Raw genomic sequence first — 13,420 nt, 5'->3', positions numbered from 1 at the left:
AATTATGGTATTTGTTAAGCACTTACTATGTGCCAGGCACTGTTCTAAGGACTGGGGTAGATACAGGATAATAGGGTTGGACAAATTCCCAGTCCTGCATGGGGCTCACGGTCATCCCCATTTCACAGATGAGGGAACTGAGGCACAGAGAAGTGACTTGCTCAAGGTCCCACAGCAGACAGGTGGCAGAGGTGGCATTGGAACCCACGACCTTCTGACTCCCAGACCCATGATCTATCTACTATCTACAGAGAAGCAGTATGGCTCATTGGAAAGAGCCCGGGCTTGGGATTCAGAGGTCATGGGTTCGAATCCCGACTCTGCCACCTGTCAGCTGTGTGACTGTGGGCAAGTCACTTCACTTCTCTGGGCCTCAGTTCCCTCATCTGTCAAATGGGGATGAAGACTGTGAGCCTCAGGTGGGACAACCTGAGGACCCTGTATCTCCCCCAGCGCTTAGAAGGGTGCTCTGCATATAGTAAGCGCTTAACAAATACCAACCTTATTATTACTAGAGGAGGGACCCCTCTCCACACCCCACCCCCCCAGCCCACCTGACGGGCTGCCCCTCCCCATCCCCGGACAAGGCCCGTCCCCCTTCTCAGCCCTTCCTCTCCCGGGAGTTGAGTCGGTCTCTGGTCCTCACCCGGTCGGGAGACCCCGGGCGACCCCCGCCCTCCTGCCGTCGTGCCAGGCCTGGGGTGGGAGGGGTCTCCCGGTCCGGTCCGGTCCGGCCCGGTCCTGTCCGCCGCCCTTCGCTTGTCCCGCTGGGACGGCGTCCACCCCGCCCCGCCCGGATCCCAAACCGGTGAGACGGACCCGCCGCGGCCGCTTGAGTCACGGCGTGGCCCCCGGGGCGGGACCGGCTCCTCCCGCCCTTCCTTTTTCTGGGGAGGGGTGACATTCGTCCCCAACCGGACCTCAGTCTACAGAGCTGTGGAATGGGTGGGTGAGTTAGCGTCGGAGCCATCCTCGGGCGGGAAATCGGCCGCCAGGACCATCCCGCCCCCTGTCCCTCGGTGGGGCCCGGCCGGGCGAGAGAAGAGGGGAAGGGGGCTGGGCCGGGGCAGGATGCAGAGACAAAGCCCCCGCTGCAGCTGGAGGGAGCGAGGGCGGAAGGAAGGAAGCGGGGGGGGGGGGGGGGGGGGAGGGGGGCGGCCCGTGGGCCCCGGGCAGAAGGCTCCAGGAGTCCCAGGGCCCCGGCGGTGTTGGAAGGCGCAGTTAGCATCTCCGAGTCCCCTCCGAGGGGGCGGGGAGGGAAGGGGAGACGCCTCCCTCTCTAATAATAACAACGATTATTATTATTATAGCATTCGTTAAAGGCTTACTATGTGCCAAGCACTGTTCTCGGTGCAGGGGTAGATGCAGGGTTATCAGGTTGGCCCCCTTGGGGTTCACAGTCTTAAGCTCCATTTTACAGATGAGGTAACCGAGGTGCAGAGAAGTGAAGTGATTTACCCAAGGTCACGCAACAGACTAGTGGCAGAGTCGGGATTAGAACCCACGTCCTCTGACTCCTAACCCCGTGCTCTTGCCATTAGGCCTCACTGCTGCTGGGGTATTGTCTCCTTCCCTCCGGGAAGATGGGGCTAGGCCTCCTCCTCCTCCACCCCTTCCTCTCCGGGGCCACCCCACCAAGGGGAAGGGGCACTGGGAGAGACCCCACATCTGGTTGGAAGTATTGATTCCCAGGCATCCGATTGACCTCAGGGCGGGGCAGATGGGCAGTTAGCTGGGGTGTGGGATTCCCCCCCCCACCCATACCTCCAAGGAGTAGGAGAAGCAGTCACTGGCTGGGACTGAGAAGAGAAGCCCCCTCCACACACCCTTGCTGAACCTGCTCCCTGCCCATCTTGGTCCCAGGTCCCACCTCTCTGGTTGTTCCCCACCCCATGATCTCACCCACCTGGGGCAAGGGAGGAGGGAGTAATTTCCCATTGCACAGATAAGTAAAGTGAGGCTCGGCCACTTCCCTGAGGGCACACAACACATGTCAGTGGCCCAGATAACTGCTCTTCTTCCTGCCTTCAGCCCCTGAGACTGACCAACCTCCAGACCCACCAACGCCCCTACTGCTGGAGGGTAAACTGAGGTTCCACAAGATAGTAGGGAGGTTGGATCCAAAGCTCAGGAAGTGGGCAAAGTGGGGGAGGCCTCCAGCAGCAGCTGACTGAACTTGACCCTGTCATGGCCCAAGGGGATGCCGAGGGAGTGTGAAGGGGTGGGTCTCTGGCAATCTGGAGCCACACACCCCTGGCATCCCCAGGGGCCACCGGCCTGTCTTGCCCAAGTGAATGAGGTGAGAGATTATTGTGATGGTGATTTGGGCCTCCACAAGTTTTATAATGTTGGAAAGACCGGGGTGCTTGCCCATCATTCATTCTTTCATTCAATAATATTTATTGAGCACTTACTAGTGGCTCACTGGAAAGAGCACGGGCTTTGGAGTCAGAGGTCATGGGTTCGAACCCCGGCTCTACCACTTGTCAGCTGTGTGACTGTGGGCAAGTCACTTAACTTCTCGGTGCCTCAGTTACCTCATCTGTAAAATGGGGATTAAGACTGTGAGCCCCACGTGGGACAACCTGATTCCCCTGTGTCTACCCCAGCGCTTAGAACAGTGCTCGGCACATAGTAAGCGCTTAACAAATACCAACATTATTATTATTATTATTACTATTTGCAGAGCACTGTACTAAGCGCTTGGAATGTACAATTCGGCAACAGATAGAGATGATCCATGCCCACTGATGGGCTCACAGTCTAAACAGGGGAGACAGCAAAGCAAAACAGAACAAGACAAAAACAGAACAATATCATCAAGATGAATAGAATCAAGGAGATATACACCGTATTAACAAAATAAATAGTGTGAGCCTGGAAATACCACTCCGTCCACCCCGCTGTTTTGGACCACCTACCTTGTTCATCATTGCCCTTCTGTCCTTCCTAGTGCTGTTTGATCTTCATACCTGCTCGGAGCACCCTCCCACTCCCACCCCCCTTAGACCTTGACCCCCAAAGAACCAGGGACTGGGCCTTATTTGCCCCTATTTTATTCTTCCCCAGAATTTAGTACAGCTGAAAGGTGCTTAATAAATACCACTGAAAGAACAAATGAATAAAATGGAGTTAGCATACATTTGCTCCTGTTTGTATAAAATCTGAGAGGACTTCTTGGAAGAGATGGTTGTGATGAGGGGGGGAAAGGCCTTGGAAGAGGCCACAAGTTTCCCCTTCAGCTCCCTTGTTCCCCAGGCAGCCTGGCTCCCACGCCTTTCCTCCTCCTCCCAGGCCTCAACCCCCGTCCAGCTCTGTCCAGCTGTTGGTTGAGGCCGTAAATTAACCAGGAGTCACCCCTGTGGCCGCTGGGCTGGGAGGGGCAGCTGCCAGGGCCCTAATGAAATATTCAGGTTTGTAGCTCCATGGCAACCTGCTGGCTACCGGAGAGATGAGCAGCCCGGGTGGGAGGGGGACCCTTTAGAGGCTCCCGTGCACCTGACCAGGCTTAGTGGCAGAAAAATTGATTTGTGGGGAGAAGGAAGGGGCCGAAGGCCTTCAATCTTTCTCCCCTCCAGCGGCAGCCAGAGACCTGGGTGAAAGCCGGAGAGCGGGGGTTGGTGGCTAGGCAGGGGGAGGGTGGCACAGACTGTAAACTCATTTTGGGCAGGGAAGGCATCTAACAACTCTAAGGCATCTTCTCAAGTGATTTAGTAGAGTGCTCTGCACACAGTAAGCGTTCAATAAATACCACTGAATGATCTGGTGACACACAACAGCAGCACAGCATATCCAACTTCCTCTTTCATTCATTCATTTAATCAAATTTATTGAGTGCTTACTGTGTGCAGAGCACTGTACTAAGCGCTTGGAAAATATAATTCAGCAATAGAGACAATCCCTGCCCACAAGGGGCTTACAGTCTAGAAGCGGGGGGGACAGACATCAAAACAAGTAAACAGGCATCAAATAGCATCAATATAAGTAGCACCCAGTGTGTGCATGGGGCCAGAGAGGGAGCAGCATGGCATAGTGGATAAAGCGCAGGCCTGGGAATCAGAAGGTCATGGATTCTAATCCTAGCTCCGCCACTGGTCTGCTGTGTGACCTTGGGCAAGCCACTTAACTTCCCTGAACCTCAGTTACCTCATCTGTAAAATGTGAATTGAGACTGTGAGCCCTATGTGGGACAAGGGACTGTGTCCATCGATTTGCTCGTGTCCGCCCCAGCATGTAGCATAGTGCCTGGCACATAGTAAGCGCTTAACCAATACCATAGTTATTATGAATGCCAGGAACCAGGTCCAGCACACCAGGAGCCTCCACCTCCCCTCCATCCTGGGTCCCCTGGGTCTTCTGAACGCCCGGGCGAGACCCGCAGGGACTGGGGCTGGGCTGAGACTGACTGTGGCGACATGCTGGAACAGGCTTCCCAGGGCCGGGCCCGCCTGCCGCCTCCAGCCTCTCCCAGAGAGGGTTGAGGGTCGCTGAGTCAGCAAGATGCAAACACAGGGGTAGACACAGGAGAGGGACCAGGGGCGGGGGGTAAAGGCCCCTCCTTTCTCCCTGTTCCCACAGAGGGGGGAGACCCCTCCATCACAGCAGCACCCCTGGCTGGCCGGGGAAGGAGGAAACAGATGTGGCCGTTTCCTGTCAGACCCCACCGGCCCGGCTGGGAAGGCCTCAGTTGCAGGAAAATCAGTATCGGTGAAAACACAAAGTCCCCGGATCCACCCATTTCCAGAGACGGTGCTATTCACCAACTGCGGGGTTGGAGGGGAAGGGGGTGGGGGTAGTTTGTGAGCACATGTGGACGTGACCATCTGTGAACCCGCCTGAGGGTGACTGTATGAGAGTGGTGGAAGCAGGTGACTGGGCGAATGCAAGTCCTGCTAGACTGTAAACTCCCTGAGGGCAGAGGATCATGTCTACTCACTCTTCTGTCTCTCCCAGGCACTTAGTACAGTCATTTCATATGGTGACTGCTCAGTAATAGTACTGACTGACTGACAGAGAAAGAAAGTGTTCTCTGCGTGTAATTGTGGCTCTGTGGGTCTGTCTGTCTGTCTTTCCCACCAATCGATCAGTGTTATTAACTGAGCACTTACTGTGTGCGCTGTACAAGCTCCCATATGTATGCACCCTTTACCATCAGGTGTGTAAATAATCGAACCCCTCCTGTCCCTTCCCTTAAGCAGAAGCAGCATAGCCTAGTGGATAGAACACAGGCCTGAGAATTGGGTGGATCTGGGTTCTAATCCCAGGTCTGCTACTTGTCCGCTGTGTGATCTTGGGCAAGTCACTTCACCTCTCTGTGCTTCGGTTACCTCATCTGGAAAATGGGGATTAAGGCTGGGAGCCCCAAGGGGGACAGGGACAGAATCCAACTTGATTAGTTTATACCTACCCCAGACCTTAGTACAGTGCCTGGCACATAGTAAGAGCTTAATACCATAAAAAAACAACAGTGAAAACCCCTCGATTCCAGTGCCTATGGATGGGGGCTGCCTGAGGCTGCACTCCCTCGGGACCCTCGATTGGTCAGACCCTCTAAGGGTCATTCCCGTTCCCTTTCCACCACCTGATGGGTCCCCTCTGTGTGACCATCCCCGGGAAGTCCCTCCTACTGTCTGACTTCCATCCTTCCGGTTTTAGTCACGACTTTTCCTTGGTCCTTCCCTAGGGGAAGGCCGATCTCAGAGTCCAACCCTAACTTGGGGAGCGGGGCAATCTCTGGCCCCAGTGCCCTCGGACCCCTTCCTGCCCCTCCCTCCACACACTCCCATGCCAGACTCCTGGAGTCTGTCTCTGAGAGATCCATGAATAATTTAGAACTCTCATTGTGCAGGGACCCCTCCCTCCCCTCACCGCCCCCCACCCCCACCTCCGGCCTTGACAATGGGAGCTTTTAGAGCCGACAAAGCCTCAGTCCCTGCGACTGTCCGGCTGCTGACCGACCATACAGTGCCAATGCCAGAGCAGCGCCAGCTCCCACCCACCCTCCCGCCCCACCCTGCTTCCTGGTGGCTTGAAGGGTCTCCCCCTCCAGGCCCTCCTTTGGGGGAGTCTCAGCATCCTGGGCACTTTCCCGTATGTGTGGCGGGGGAGGGTGCTCTGTGGCCAGGACTCTGCGGGCCTGGCAGGATCAAGACCCCCAACTTCCCCAGACCTGGGAGAGAGAGCAGGGTGTAGGAGGTTGGGCATTTAGGAATGAGAATTGGAGCCAATAGCAGCTGTGCAGTGAGAGGGGATGGGCTGATGACCATCCAGGGAGCAGGCTGGTAGAGGTTTTTGGAATTATCTGCAAGGATGCAGTAAATAGAGGATCCATGCTTCCCAGTCCTGTCCATCAAACCCATCCTCTACCCACCTCCCTCCCTAGTATAAAGAGCGTGGGCTTGGGAGTCAGAGGACATGGGTTCTAATGCCGGCTCTGCCGCTTGTCTGCTGTGTGACCTTGGGCAAGCCACTTAACTTCTGTGTGCCTCAGTTACCTCATCTGTAAAATGGGGATTAAGACTGGGAGCTCCACCTGGGACAACCTGATTGCCTTGTATCTTCCCTTGTGCTTAGAACAGTGCTTGGCATATAGTAAGTGCTTAACAAGTACCATTATTATATTATTATTATTATTATTAATAAAACCTCCACCCCGTCCTCTCCCTGTCTTTCCCAACACTGTAGACAGCATCATCATCCTTTCCATCTCACAAACCCATAACCTTGGTGTTATCCTTGTTTCCTCTCTCTCATTCAACTCAGATATTCAATCCTAGAGAAGTAGCGTGGTTTAGTGGAAAGAGCATGGACTTGGAAATTAGAGGTCATGGGTTCTAATCCTGACTCTGCCACTTATGAGCTGTGTGATTTGGGACAAGTCACTTAACTTCTCTGTGCCTCAGTTACCTCAACTGTAAAATGGGGATTAGGTCTGTGAGCCCCATGTGGGACAACCTGATTACTTTGAAACTACCCCAGTGCTTAGAACAGTGCTTGGCACATAGTAAGCACTTAATAATAATAATGTTGGTATTTGTTAAGTGCTCACTATGTGCAGAACACCGTTCTAAACGCTGGGGTAGATACAGGGTAATCAGGTTGTCCCACGTGAGGCTCACAGTTAATCCCCATTTTACAGATGAGGGAACTGAGACACAGAGAAGTGAAGTGACTTGCCCACAGTCACACAGCTGACAAGTGGCAGAGCCAGGAGTCGAACCCATGACCTCTGACTCCGAAGCCCAGGTTCTTTCCACTGAGCCACGCTGCTTCCCAAATAACTCACTTAACAAATAGCATTATTATTATTATTATTTTTATTATCCATCACTAAATCCTGTCAGTCCCACCTTCACAAAATCACTAAAATCCACCCTTTCCTGTCCATCCAAACTGCTACCTTGTTAATACAATCACTCATCCTAACCAGCCTAGATTACTGCATTGGCCTCCTTGCTGACTTCCCCAACTCCAGTCCATACTTCACTTCGCTGCCTGGATCATCTTCAAAAATCTCCAGTGATTACCTATCCACCTCTGTCTCAAACAAAAAGTCCTCATCATTGGCTTTAAACCACTCCATCACCTTGTCCCTTTCTACCTCACCTCGCTTCTCTCCTTCTGCAACCCAGCCTGCATACTTTGCTCCTCTAATGCTAACGTTCTTAATGTGCCTCGATCTCGCCTGTCTCGCCACCGACCCCGACCCATGTCCTGCCTCTGCCCTGGAATGTCCTCCTTCCTCAAATCTGGCGGACAATTACTCTCTCCCCCTTTAAAGCCTTACTGAAGGCACATCTCCTCCAAGAGGCCTTCCCAGACTAAGCCCCACTTTTCCTCATCTTCCACTCCCTTCTCCATCGCCCTGACTTGCTCCCTTTACTCCTCCTCTACCTCCCTGCCCTGCAGCACTTATGTATATATCTGTAATTTTACTTATTTGTATTGATGTCAGTCTCTCCTATCCAGACTGTGAGTTTGTTGTGGGCAGGGAATGTCACTGTTTATTGTTGTATTGTACTTTCCCAACTGCTTAGTACAGTGCTCTGCACAGAGTAGGTGCTTAATAAGTACGATTGGATGAATGAATGGAAAGCCTTCCTGGATTCACTTCCCCTTCCACTCTCCAGCTTGTTAGCATGGTAGTTAGGCCCGCCCGGGCTGCTGGGCTGCTGGGCTGCTGACCTGTGGGCCTGAGGGGGCTGTGTACTGCTCTGCTCTGCCAAATTGGGGGCCCCTGAGGGCGAAGGTGGGGTCTCCTCTCTCCCATGGAGCCGTGGACGGTGCCCAGTGTAGCCTGAGGCAGCGGGGCAGGGGGAAGTGGGGGTGGGCCAGGCAGCTGGCAGGCACTTGGGAGCTTAGGGGTGCCACCAGCCGGAAACATTGGAGCTAAAACAGCCACAGGGGCGCCAAGCGAGTGGCGGGGTGGGGGAGGGGGGCAGTTGAACCAGCTGAGCCTGGGCCCTGGTGCAGCCAGCTGGGGCAGGGCAGGGGAGGGGATGGGGCAGCCAGGGAGGAGCTGGAGTTTTGCTAAGCGGCTTGTGGGCGTCAGTCAGAGAAGACTGGCGGGGGTGGGAGCCGGGGGCCAAGGGTAGGCCTGGAATTCTCTCTTCCAGGTCTGGCAGGAGGGTCTACGTGGGCAGGAAGTCTCCCCAGCTTGGGTCCCTCTATCTGGCCCCAGATTGGCCCAGCCTTCCACCAGCTGTGGCCTGAATGAGCCAGCTGGTCTCCCCCTACCCCCCGGCCACTGTGGATATCTTAAGGGAGTCCCCAGGCCAGTGCCAACCAGACCAGGCCAGCGTCAGGTCTGCCCAGCAGTGGGGCAGGGAAACGGGGAGGGAATGTGATTTGTGTGGGAAGGAAGGGATTATCTTCCACTAGGCCTGCAGCCGCCCCAGGGTCTCGCGCCAGTCAGGTCTGAGGCACCACTTCATCCCGCCCCCTGCTTCTGCGTAGGTAGACCCTTGTTTCAGCACCTGGCTGGTCTGGGATGCCCAGTCTTGCCAGCTTGTACTCCATGAAGGAGATGAGGCCCCGCACCTTCAGGGGCCTACTCTCCTCCTCTTCAAAGCCTTATTGAATACCCATCTCCTCCAAGAGGCCTTCCCAGACTAAGTCCCTCTTTTCCTCATCTCCCACTCCCTTCTGCTTCACCTTGACTTGCTCTCTATTTGCTCTTCTCCCCTTTCCTTGCCCCACAGCAGTTATGCACATATCTGTAATATTATTTATTTATTTATATTGATGTTTGTTTCTTCCTCTTGATGTCGGTCTCCCCCCCTCTAGATAGTGAGCTTGTTGTGGGCAGGGATTGTCACTCTTTACTGATGTATGGTACTTTCCCAAGCGCTTAGTACAGTGCTCTGCACACAGTAAGTGGTTAATAAATGCGATTGAATGAATGAATGAAAAAGCTTCTCCTAGAGGAGCTGCGTGGCCTAGTGGATAGAGCATGGGCCTGAGAGTCAGAGGACCTAGGTTCTAATCTCAGCTCCACTACTTGCCTGATGTGTGACCTTGGCCAAGTCACTTAAATTCTCTATGCCTCAGTTATCTTATCTGTAAAATGGGGATTAAGACTGTAAACCCCATATGGGACAGGGACTGTGTCCAAACTGATTAGTTGGTGCCTTGGGACAGTGCCTGGCACAGAGTAAGGGTTTAACAAATACCATTTATAAAAACCAGGGGGGCGTCCTGTTCCCACACTTTGCAGCTCCGGGCTGGGGGAGTCTCAGGGTCCTCTGAGGAGGCAGAGACAGAGTCATTAGACAGAGCAGGGTGGGACAGTTGGACTTTCTACCTTGTCTAGGTGTGCCTGGCTCTGCCCAGACCCAGCCTCCACCTCCCAGGGAATAACAGGGGTGGAGATTGGAGAGGGGAGGCAGAATTAGACCTAGCCCCTACCCTCAAATAGTTTAGTTTCATTTAAAGCTTTTGAGATTATCTTCACCCTGGAGCTTCAGGTTACCCACAGAGGTGAGTTAGGGCTAGTCTCGAAGTCACTCTGTCCTTTCCCCTACCTCCATACCCTATGATCCCTCCCTCAGTCAGGAAGGGCCCCAGGAAGGAGGGGCCACAGCTTTCCATAGCCCCAGCCTGGTGGCTGGGAAGTTCTTCCTGTTGTCTAACCATCAGTCCTCCTGCTGCAGTGCTGCCCAGATGTCCGTGTCATTTCTAAAGAGTTTGTTCAGTCTCATCCCCTTCCCTGCCTTCCCAGCCTCTTCCAAGTCTTGCCTCCCTGCTGGGGTTCTGTTCTTTTTCTACCCTCTCCCTGTCCCAGGTCCCAGGTCAGAGGCTGCTGCGGTGGCTGGGGCTGCCTCATGACTCGAGCCTCTCTGCCCCCAAGCTCCATCGTTATCCCTCTGTGCTGCCCAGCTGGGCATCTTGCCCCACTCCTGCCAGGGACCAGATGGTTCTAGGGCCTGATATTGACCTCTGAGCCTCCTGCCACCCTAGCCAGGCACTCTGACACATAAGCCACTGACTCTATGAGGTCACCCAGTCTATCCCCCTGCCTCTAGCATGCTCTGCTCTTACTTGCCTGTCCCTTTGTTTTATGGTATTTGTTAAGCGCTTACTATGGGCCAGGCACTGACCCTTCCCCTGGGGGTCTCTGGAGTCCAGGACTCCGAGTGTCCTTCAGCAACACACCCCAGGCTCTCTGGATCTTGGCAGTTGGGGATTCTGCACTTTAAACACTTGATATTCAGCCCACCCTCAGCTCCACAGCACTTACACATCCATAAATTAGTTTAATATCGGTCTCTCCCTCTAGACTATAAACTCCTGGTGGGCAGGGAACTTGTCATCCAACTCTGCTATATTGTACTCTCCCAAGCACTTATACAGTGCTTGACACACAGTAAGTGCTTAATAAATACCAATTATTATTATATTTGTTAAACGCTTACTGTGTGTCAGGCAGTGTTTTAAACACTGGGGTAGATACAAGTTTATTCAATCATTCATTCATATTTATTGAGCGTTTACTGTGTGCTTTACTTCAGGTTGGTCAAAGCCCCTCTCTCACAGGGGGCTCACAATTTAAGTAGGAAGGAGAACAGGTATTTAATCCCCATTTTACAGATGAGGAAACTGAGGGACAGAGAAGTGCAAGGGCTTGCCCAAGGTCACGCAGGAGGTAACTGGCAGATCCAGGATTGGAGCCCAGCTCCTCTGACTCCCAGGCCTTCGCTCTTTCCACTAGCCATCCCTCCCACCGCAGTCCCAGGCCCCAGCGGCTTCAGGCTCGAAGATTTCCCGCCAGTTGGATCTGAGGTTCCATTTCATTAATTAATGTTGGTATTTGTTAAGCGCTTACTATGTGCCGAGCACTGTTCTAAGCGCTGGGGTAAACACAGGGGAATCAGGTTGTCCCACGTGGGGCTCACAGTCTTAATCCTCATTTTACAGTTGAGGTAACTGAGGCCCAGAGAAGTTAAGTGACTTGCCCACAGTCACACAGCTGACAAGTGGCAGAGCTGGGATTCGAACTCCTGAGCCCTGACTCCAAAGCCCGTGCTCTTTCCACTGCGCCACGCTGCTTCTCCCAAATTTCATCCCGCCCTCCCGGCCCCCCCTGCGTGGGTAGGCCCCCATTCAGGATCAGGCTGGCATGGAGGTGCCCAGCCTGGGAAAGAGGAAGCTGTTGCTCCAGACCCCAAGACTATCTCTTCTGTCTCCCCACTCTAGACTGTGAGCTCATGTGGGCAGGGAATGTCACCATTCACTGTTGTATTGGACTTTCCCAAGTGCTTAGTACAGTGCTTAATAAGTACGATTGAATGAATGAATGCACGTGTGTGTGTGTGAGCACGCGTGTAGTGGGTGAGGAAGGTCCTCTCCTTTGTATTCCAGTTTCAGGCACACTCTCCCCAGCCCGGCAGCACCACGCACCAGGCCTCTGCCTGCGGCGATGCTGCCAACCCGGGCTTGTGTCCACAGGCCTGGCGTGTTGGTGCATGTGGCAGAGTGAGGCTCACACAGAAACACGCGCACACATACACACACACGGAGCATTGTCAGGAAGAGATCCCGTCCCGCCCTCCTCCACCCCATCCCGGCCCAGCCCTGCCTCCCTTCCCTCGCTGAAAAACCAGGGTGCTGAAGTCATGAGAAACTTCAGGCGAGACGGCCAACTTTGAAGGGGGAAGGAGGGGCCGGGGCGGGGACGAGGGGGCCGTGAAAACCGAGGCAGGCAAATAAGCTGAGTGACTGATGAATGGGTTTCAGCCTTAGGAGAGAGAGACATACACACAGAGAGGAGAGAGACCGTAAGCTCATCGTGGGCAGGGAATGTGTCTGTTTATTGCTATATTGTACAGTCTGGAGACAGAGACAGTGAGTGAGCGAGAGGGAGAATGAATGTGTGTGTGTTTGTGTAGGACAGGAAGCTGGATTCCTTTTTGGGAATCCAACCACACCCCTCTCTCCTGATCTGTCTCCTCCACCAAACCCAGGGAACCCCCCAAAGGCAAACTGGCACGGTTTAGCTGGACTTTGAAGGCAGCTGCCTAACTTGGGGCACGGTGTGGCTGGCCGGCCTAACTTTTTCCCCCTCCGCTGCCTGGTTAACAAGGGTGGATCTCCTTGATTCTATTTATCTTGATGATGTTGTCTTGTTTTCGTTTTGTTCTGTTTTGCTCTGCCGTCTGTCTCCCCCGTTCAGCCTGTGAACCCGTCACTGGGCAGGGATGGTCTCTCTCTGTTGCCAAATTGTCCGTTCCAAGCGCTTGGTACAGTGCTCTGTCCATAGTAAGCGCTCAAAAATGGCTCAGTTGAAGAGCCCGGGCTTGGGAGTGAGAGGTCATTCATTCATTCAATAGTATTTATTGAGCGTTTACTATGTGCAGAGCACTGTACTAAGCCCTTGGAATGTACAAATCGGCAACAGAATGGGTTCGACTCCCAGCTCCGCCACCTGTCAGCTGTGTGGCTGTGGGCAAGTCACTTCACTTCTCTTTGCCTCAGTCCCCTCATCTGTAAAATGGGGATGAAGACTGTGAGCCTCACGTGGGACAACCTGATGACCCCGTAGCTACTCCAGCGCTTAGAACAGTGCTCTGCACATAGTAAGCGCTTAACAAATACCAACATTATTATTATGACGATTGAATGAACGATTGGTTTCCATGGGGCCCAGCCGACGGGAAAGGAGGCCCCTCCCCAGGTGAGCCACTGACTCACCGGTAGGACCGGCTGGGCGGAGGCCTCCTACCTGCGCAGGGAGTGGGCGGGGCCTGGGACACGCCCTCGCCTCCTCATTGGCTACCCTCCCTCGTTACTGACAGCGTCTCGTCCAATCCCCGGGAGCCCACCCACCTCCCGCCTATCGGTGCGTAGGTGGAGCCCGGCCCCGGGGAGGGGGGCGGGCCTCGTGTCTGACTGTCACCCCCCGGGACCAATGGGAGGGCGGTGG

The sequence above is a fragment of the Ornithorhynchus anatinus genome, chromosome 11, assembly GCF_004115215.2.
Source record: "Ornithorhynchus anatinus isolate Pmale09 chromosome 11, mOrnAna1.pri.v4, whole genome shotgun sequence".
Taxonomy (NCBI): Eukaryota; Metazoa; Chordata; class Mammalia; order Monotremata; family Ornithorhynchidae; genus Ornithorhynchus; species Ornithorhynchus anatinus.
Note: the sequence above shows the minus strand (reverse complement) of the source record.